The sequence below is a fragment of the Antechinus flavipes genome, chromosome 2, assembly GCF_016432865.1.
Source record: "Antechinus flavipes isolate AdamAnt ecotype Samford, QLD, Australia chromosome 2, AdamAnt_v2, whole genome shotgun sequence".
Lineage (NCBI taxonomy): Eukaryota > Metazoa > Chordata > Mammalia > Dasyuromorphia > Dasyuridae > Antechinus > Antechinus flavipes.
This window is the reverse complement of record NC_067399.1, coordinates 288,476,515-288,484,959: the sequence shown is the minus strand read 5'-3', so window position 1 is coordinate 288,484,959 and position 8,445 is coordinate 288,476,515. Positions and strand designations below refer to the sequence as shown.

Sequence of the window (8,445 nt, the reverse complement as noted above, 5' to 3'; positions counted from 1 at the left end):
ACTTTATAAATAAAACCAATACATTACTTCTTAGTCATATTCCATTCAAAACCAAGAACTTCCAAATAATTTTTAATGTGTCACATAACAAAAGATTTAACATTTTAATTTCAAGGGTTATGGTGACTTTAATAGGGCTGAGCTAGATGCACCCTATCATTTGTCTTAAATACAATAGTATAAACACTGTACAATGTTATCCAGTTTACTGAATAATTACGCAGATATGTTCAGAAAAAAAAAACAATAAAAATTGAGCGGGCACAAGATATAAAAATTTGTTCTATTTTTTAATAAAAATGCATAAAAGTGCATCATTAACATAAGGAATTTTTATGCCAGTTTGTATGGCAATTTTTAAAAACAATGCATCAAATAGAAATCCAATCAGATATGTACAAATCAGATGTATACAAATATAATGACAGCATTTTCCTCTTTTTTTTCTTATAAGGCCATAATCCTTTATGGTTAATGTAACCATTTCTAACACATTATAAATAGTACTTCTTAATTCACATACTTATCTGTACTTTTGATCAAGTGCTGATAAACTCAGAAAAGGAGGTTCATTAAACAAATCTAACTCCATTTTCAGTCATGTTTAGTCTTGGACCCTGATTCTACTTTTTAGCATTGAAAGACAACTTGGTTGAATTGACAGGTATTATTTTTGGACTCCTTAATACATTTTAAGATTGAACCAATCACAATTTTATTGAATTCATAATAACAGAAATAGGATTTGTAGAAAAAGCAGGGATATCTGAAAGGAATGCATTGGTTGTTTTCTTAATTTCATGTTTATCTTGTTTAATCGAAACAAAATAGTTGGCATTTTCACTTATCTCATCTTGATCTTCTGTTGAGGAAACAACTGTGTAGATCATAGGCTTTGGTTGTGGAGGAATGGCTGGCAGCATGGCAGTTTCAAGAATGTTTTCACTTGAAGTATCCCCTGTTCTTTCAATGAAATTTATTTGTAGCACAGAAACCTTGGTTATCTGGGTGCTGGTCAGAGATGGTACTCTTATAGATGGAACAGGATTGTTTTGTTTTGTTTTTTTTTTTTCCCTAAGAACTGCCATAACAATTCAGATTGATCTTCATAGAACTAGTAGAGGAACACATACATGCTGTTGTCATTTTCCAAAGACACATCTAAGATGCTGCCATTCAGAAATGTCAATAGAACTTCTGATGAATGTTTTTTTCCCCTTTTTCTGAAGCACATGATTAGGTAGAAGTTGTTGAAGTTGTCTTCTTATTACATGCATTACAACAATTTTAATATTCATCTCAACTATTTTGCTGTTTTCTTTCACTTAATAGTTTATTTTTTTTCATTTACATGTAAAGATAGTTTTCAGTATTCATTTTTGTAAGATTTTAATTTCAAAATTTTTCTGCCTCCCACTCACCCATCCCCTTTGTACACGTCAGTAAAGAATCTGATATAGACTATACATGTACAAATACGTTTAAAAACTATTTCCATATTAGTCATGTCCTGAAAGAAAAATCAGAACAAAAGGGAGAAATTTTTTTTTTAATTTTATAATAACATTTTATTGACAGAACCCATGCCAAGGTAATTTTTTTTTTTTTACAATATTATCCCTTGTACTCTTTTCTGTTCCTATTTTTCCCCTCCCTCCAACCACCCCCTCCTCTAGATGGCAAGCAGTTCTATATATGTTAAATATGTTGCGGTATATCCTAGATACAATATATGTTTGCAGAACCAAACAGTTCTCTTGTTGCACAGGGAGAATTGGATTCAGAAGGTAAAAATAATCCGTGAAGAAAAACAAAAATGCAAACAGTTTACATTCATTTCCCAGTGTTCTTTCTTTGGGTGTAGCTACTTCTGCCCATCATTTATCAATTGAAACAGAGTTAGGTCTCTTTGTCAAAGAAATCCACTTCCATCAAAATACATCCTCATACAGTATCATTGTTGAAGAGTATAATGATCTCCTGGTTCAGCTCATTTCACTTAGCATCAGTTCATGTAAGTCTCTCCAGGCCTCTCTGTATTCATCTTGCTGGTCATTTATTACAGAACAATAATATTCCATAACACTCATATACCACAATTTACCCAGCCATTCTCCAATTGATGGGCATCCATTCAATTTCCAGTTTCTAGCCACTGCAAACAGGGCTGCCACAAACATTTTGGCACATACAGGTCCCATTCCCTTCTTTAGTATTTCTTTGGGATATAAGCCCAGAAGTAACACTGCTGGATCAAAGGCTATGCACAGTTTGATAACTTTTTGGGCATAATTCCAGATTGCTCTCCAGAATGGTTGAATGCATTCACAACTCCACCAAAAATGCATGAGTTCCCGAGTTTTCCCGCATCCCCCATCCCATCCTGCAATTATCATTATTTTTTCCTGTCATCTTAGCCAATCTGACAGGTGTGTAGTGGTATCTCAAAGTTGTCTTAATTTGCATTTCTCTGATCAATAGTGATATGTAACACTCTTTCATATGAATGGTAATAGTTTCAATTTCATCATCTGAAAATTGTCTATTCATGTCCTTTGACCATTTATCAATTGGAGAATGCCTTGATTTCTTATAAATTAGAGTCAATTCACTATATATTTTGGAAATGAGGCCTTTATCAGAACCTTTAACTGTGAAGATATTTTCCCAGTTTGTTGCTTCCCTTCTAAACTTGTTGGCATTAGTTTTGTTTGTACAAAGGCTTTTTAATTTGATATAATCAAAATTTTCTATTTTGTGATCAGTAATGGTCTCTAGTTCCTCTTTGGTCATAAAGTTCTTTCTTCTCCAACAGTCTGAGAGATAAACTATCCTATATTCTTCTAATTTATTTATAATCTTGTTCTTTATGCCTAGGTCATGGACCCATTTTGATCTTATCTTGGTATATGGTATTAAGTGTGGGTCCATGCCTAATTTCTGCCACACTAATTTCCAGTTATCCCAGCAGTTTTTTTTTTTTTTTTATCAAATAATGAATTCTTATCCCCAAAAGTTAGGATCTTTGGGTTTGTCAAACACTAGATTGCTATAGTTGATTATTCTGTCTTGTGAATCTAACCTATTCAACTGATCAACTAATCTATTTCTTAGCCAATACCAAATGGTTTTGGTGACTGCTGCTTTATAATATAATTTTACATCAGGTACAGCTAGGCCACCTTCATTTGATTTTTTTTCATTAATTCCCTTGAGATTCTCAACTTTTTATTGTTCCATATGAATTTTGTTGTTATTTTTTCTAGATCATTAAAATATTTTCTTGGAAGTCTGATTGGTATAGAACAAAAAAAAGATTAGTTTAGGGATAATTGTCATCTTTATTATATTCGCTCAGCCTTTCCAAGAGCACTTAATATTTTTCCAATTATTTAAGTCTGACTTTATTTGTGTGGAAAGTGTTTTGTAATTTTGTTCATATAATTCCTGACTTTCCTTTGGTAGATAGATTCCCAAATATTTTATGCTGTCAACAGTTATTTTGAACAGAATTTCTCTTTGTATCTCTTGCTGTTGGATTTTTTTGGTGATGTATAAAAATGCTGAGGATTTATGGGGATTTATTTTGTATCCTGCTACTTTGCTAAAGTTATAAATTATTTCTAATAGCTTTTTAGTAGAATCTCTGGGGTTCTCTAGGTATACCATCATATCATCTGCAAAGAGTGATAATTTGGTTTCCTCATTGCCTACTCTAATTCCTTTAAGCTCTTTCTCGACTCTTATTGCAGAGGCTAGTGTTTCTAATAAGATATTGAATAATAACGGTGATAGTGGGCAACCTTGCTTCACTCCAGATCTTACTGGGAAAGGTTTCAGTTTTTCCCCATTGCATATGATGCTTACTGATGGTTTTAAATATATGCTCCTGACTATTTTAAGGAAAAGTCCATTTATTCCTATGCTCTCAAGTGTTTTTATTAGGAATGAATGTTGGATTTTATCAAATGCTTTTTCTGCATCTATTGAGATGATCATATGGTTTTTGTTTGGTTGGTTATTGATATAGTCAATTATGCTAATAGTTTTCATAATATTGAACCAGCCCTGCATTCCTGGTATAAATCTTACTTGGTCATAGTGTATTTTCCCGGGGATGCTTTTCTGTAATCTTTTTGCTAATATTTTATTTAAGATTTTAGCATCAATTTTCATTAGGGAGATTGGTCTATAATTTTCTTTCTCTGTTTTCAGCCTACCTGGTTTAGGTATCAGTACCATGTCTGTGTCATAAAAGGAGTTTGGTAGGACTCCTTCAATCCCTAGGTTGACCAATACATGTTAAATAATTAAAGTATAAATTAAATACAATATAAGTATACATGTCCACACAGTTATTTTCTTGTACAAAAAGAATCGGACTTTGAAATAGTGTATAATTAGCTTATGGAGAAAATCAAAAATGCAGGTGGACAAAAATAGAGGGATTGGTAATTCTATGTAGTGGTTTATAGTCATCTCCCAGAGTTCTTTTGCTGGGTGTAGCTGGTTCAATTCTCAATGCTTAATACTACGTATAAATTTTATCAGTTCTGCAACCATTAAGCCTTCTTATGCATCTGATATCTAATTTCTAGTAGACTGTCATTCCATATGTTCATTTTTTTTTCAGAAATAGTCTGCAGTGATAATCTTGCAAACAAAATATCATCTATACCATCAAAACATATCTTGATAACTGGCACAAATCTTCAACAGTTTCTTAATTTCTTTTTTTACTACTTTCTATATCTTCAATTTTTCATAAAATTGGATGAAAAAGTCATTTTGGTCAATATGTTGACACAATACACAAAACGTCAATATAATCACCTTTTTATGAATTCATAATCTGTAGGATCCAAATGTAGTTTTTCTGTAACATTTTCAATTACAGATTGTTAAAGATTTTAATTTCACCGACTTTATATATTTATTCATTAGCTAGATTATTAAATTTCCCCCAAATTAAAATCCATTTGCTTTTGTGACTGTAATTGATATTGTTTAGCATTTTGAATTCAGAATCTGTCAGATCATTAAGTCAATAATCCACCACTAGAGAGTTGTGCTTCAAGCTACTTAGAGGGAATGCGATCATGAACTGTTACAGGTGGAAATCTGTACTTGAGCTACAGTTCTTTTTCCCCTTTAAAAACTTCAAATGACTTTAGGGTTTCAATTAGTTTCTGAGTGAGTATGCAGTCGCTTTCTTTGGGGTCTCATTAAAATGATGGAAGAGGTAATATCATAATGATTCTGTAGGCCTGTCTTTGTTGTCAGCCTTGGTTTATAAATGAAAACTGGCATTGTCCCAACCACTGGTACAATCAAGTCACTCCTTACTCCTATTTTCCCAATTGTCCATACCCACTCTGGGCATGATTTTCCAAAACAGAGTCACCTCAGTTCTGGCTCCAAACCTAATCCTATTCTTGTGCCTGTGCCAGATGCTTTAAGCCCTTCTTCTTCTCCTTCAACCTAATGTGACAATAATTCATTTTTTAAAATTAATTTTATTTTTTTAATTTAATTTAATTTTATAATAACTTTATATTGACAGAATCCATGGCAGGGTAATTTTTTTTTACAACATTATCCCTTGCACTCTCTTCTGTTCCAATTTTTCCCCTCCCTCCCTTCACCCCCTCCCCTAGATGGCAAGCAGTCCTATATATGTTAGATATGTGCAGTATATCCTAGATACAATATATGTTTGCAGAACCAAACAGTTCTCTTGTTGCACAGGGAGAATTGGATTCAGAAGGTAAAAATAACCTGTGAAGAAAAACAAAAATGCAAATAGTTCACATTCGTTTCCCAGTGTTCTTTCTTTGGGTGTAGCTGCTTCAGTCCATCATTTATCAATTGAAACTGAGTTAGATCTCTTTGTCAAAGAAATCCACTTCCATCAGAATACATTCTCATACAGTATCGTTGTTGAAGTGTATAATGATCTCCTGGTTCTGCTCATTTCACTTAGCATCAGTTCATGTAAGTCTCGCCAAGCCTCTCTGTATTCATCCTGCTGGTCATTTCTTACAGAACAGTAATATTCCATAACATTCATATACCACAATTTACCCAGCCATTCTCCAATTGATGGGCATCCATTCAATTTCTAGCCACTACAAACAGGGCTGCCACAAACATTTTGGCACATACAGGTCCCTTTCCCTTTTTTAGTATTTCTTTGGGATATAAGCCCAGAAGTAACACTGCTGGATCAAAGGCTATGCACAGTTTCATAACTTTTTGGGCATAATTCCAGATTGCTCTCCAGAATGGTTGGATTCATTCACAACTCCACCAACAATGCATCAGTGTCCCAGTTTTCCCGCATCCCCTCCAACATTCATCATTATTTTTTCCTGTCATCTTAGCCAATCTGACAGGTGTGTAGTGGTATCTCAGAGTTGTCTTAATTCTCGTTTCTCTGATCAATAATGATTTGGAACACTCTTTCATATGAGTGGTAATAGTTTCAATTTCATCACCTGAAAATTGTCTGTCCATATTCTTTGACCATTTATCAATTGGAGAATGGCTTGATTTCTTATAAATTAGAGTCAGTTCTCTATATATTTTGGAAATGAGGCCTTTATCAGAACCTTTAACTGTGAAGATGTTTTCCCAGTTTGTTGCTTCCCTTCTAATCTTGTTGGCATTAGTTTTGTTTGTACAAAGGCTTTTTAATTTGATATAATCAAAATTTTCTATTTTGTGATCAGTAATGGTCTCTAGTTCATCTTTGGTCACAAATTTCTTTCTCCTTCACAAGTCTGAGAGATAAATTATCCTATGTTCCTCTAATTTATTTATAATCTCGTTCTTTATGCCTAGGTCATGGACCCATTTTGATCTTATCTTGGTATATGGTGTTAAGTGTGGGTCCATGTCTAATTTTTGCCATACTCATTTCCAGTTATCCCAGCAGTTTTTATCAAATAATGAATTCTTATCCCAAAGTTAGGATCTTTGGGTTTGTCAAACACTAGATTGCTATAGTTGACTATTCTGTCTTGTGAACCCAACCTTTTCCACTGATCAACTAATCTATTTCTTAGCCAATACCAAATGGTTTTGGTGATGGCTGCTTTATAATATAATTTTAGATCAGGTACAGCTAGGCCACCTTCATTTGATTTTTTTTCATTAATTCCCTTAAGGTTCTCGACTTTTTAGACAATAATTCATTTTTAGGTTTTTCATTGAATATTATATTCATTTCCTCATCTGAGTCTCACTTCATCTGCCTTTGTGATGTAGATGTTGTTAAATTCATTTTACACTGAAGGAATTATGACTCAGTGAAATTATTTCCCCCATAATAATAATAAATATAGTAAATATTTAAATACAGCTTACTATATACCAGTCCTTGGGCTAAGTGCTTGACAATTATTGTCTAATTTGGTCCTCACAATAACTGTGGGAAGTAGATGCCATTATTAAGCTCATTTTACAAATGACATTATGAAGGTGAAGACAAGAAGTCTGTAAATTTCAGGCATGGAGACAGCATGTGAAAAGACACAAGAGTAATTGGTTGAATATTGAGTACAAAGAAAAGTAAGGAAGTAATGGAAGATGGTGTAAGAGAAAGATGGGGGAGTGGTGTTCAGGAATGAGATTTTGTGCAGTAAAAGAAAGTTAGGGATAAAAAATTATGGGAAAAGATCAAAAACAGATTAATGAAACAAAAAGATATCCCAGACAATCTCATTTACAAAAACCGGTAGAAAATGAGCATGGTAGATTTCATAGAGAAAACACAGCATTAATAAATGTAAACCTAAATCCTTCAGTAATCAATTTATACCATATATTTGGAATTAATTCCAAAATCAACTAACAATTTACATTTTAAAGTCATCATAAAATTAAAGGTAAATTAAAGAAAATAGCTTTTGCATCATTAATTTGGAGACAAATTTATAAATGAACATAGGATGGAAACTTTTATAAAAGCAAAAAATCAATCTGGTTTAAAATGATCAATTTAAAAGCTTTTACTTATTTTACATTTCATTCAGTTATAATTGAAAGAAGACATGCGAATTGTGAAAAATAAATATGGCGCACAATGTGCCTAATTAAAGTTTGAAATTAGACATGTACAGCATTGATATTTTAAAATAAAATGCTAAAACCATTTTGAAGCAATAAGTTGAAAAATCCTTTGCACTAACCCTTTTCAAAAGAAAAAATATAAACTATCAGTAATTATCTGAAAAAAAAATTCAGAATCATTAACATGAAATAAGTGATTTTCCTTTTACTGGCATATGACTGTAAAGAATAGTTTCTGGACACTTCTTAATTCTTTTCAATTTCTTAAGATTAGTCTTTCTCATTTTTTTATTTGATCATTTTCTCTTTATTTTTCCTCGAATTAACTCTTTATTGTGCTGTTTTCCCAAAAAACACATATTTTTATTGATC

The 8,445-nt window shown here is 32.5% G+C and overlaps 1 pseudogene; it reads right to left on the bottom strand.

Annotated features, from left to right (window-relative positions):
- Nucleotides 1-707: 707 nt before the first annotated feature.
- The window catches only part of LOC127546646 (poly(A) polymerase alpha-like), a 69,529-nt pseudogene continuing 61,791 nt past the window's right edge, over nucleotides 708-8,445 (bottom strand).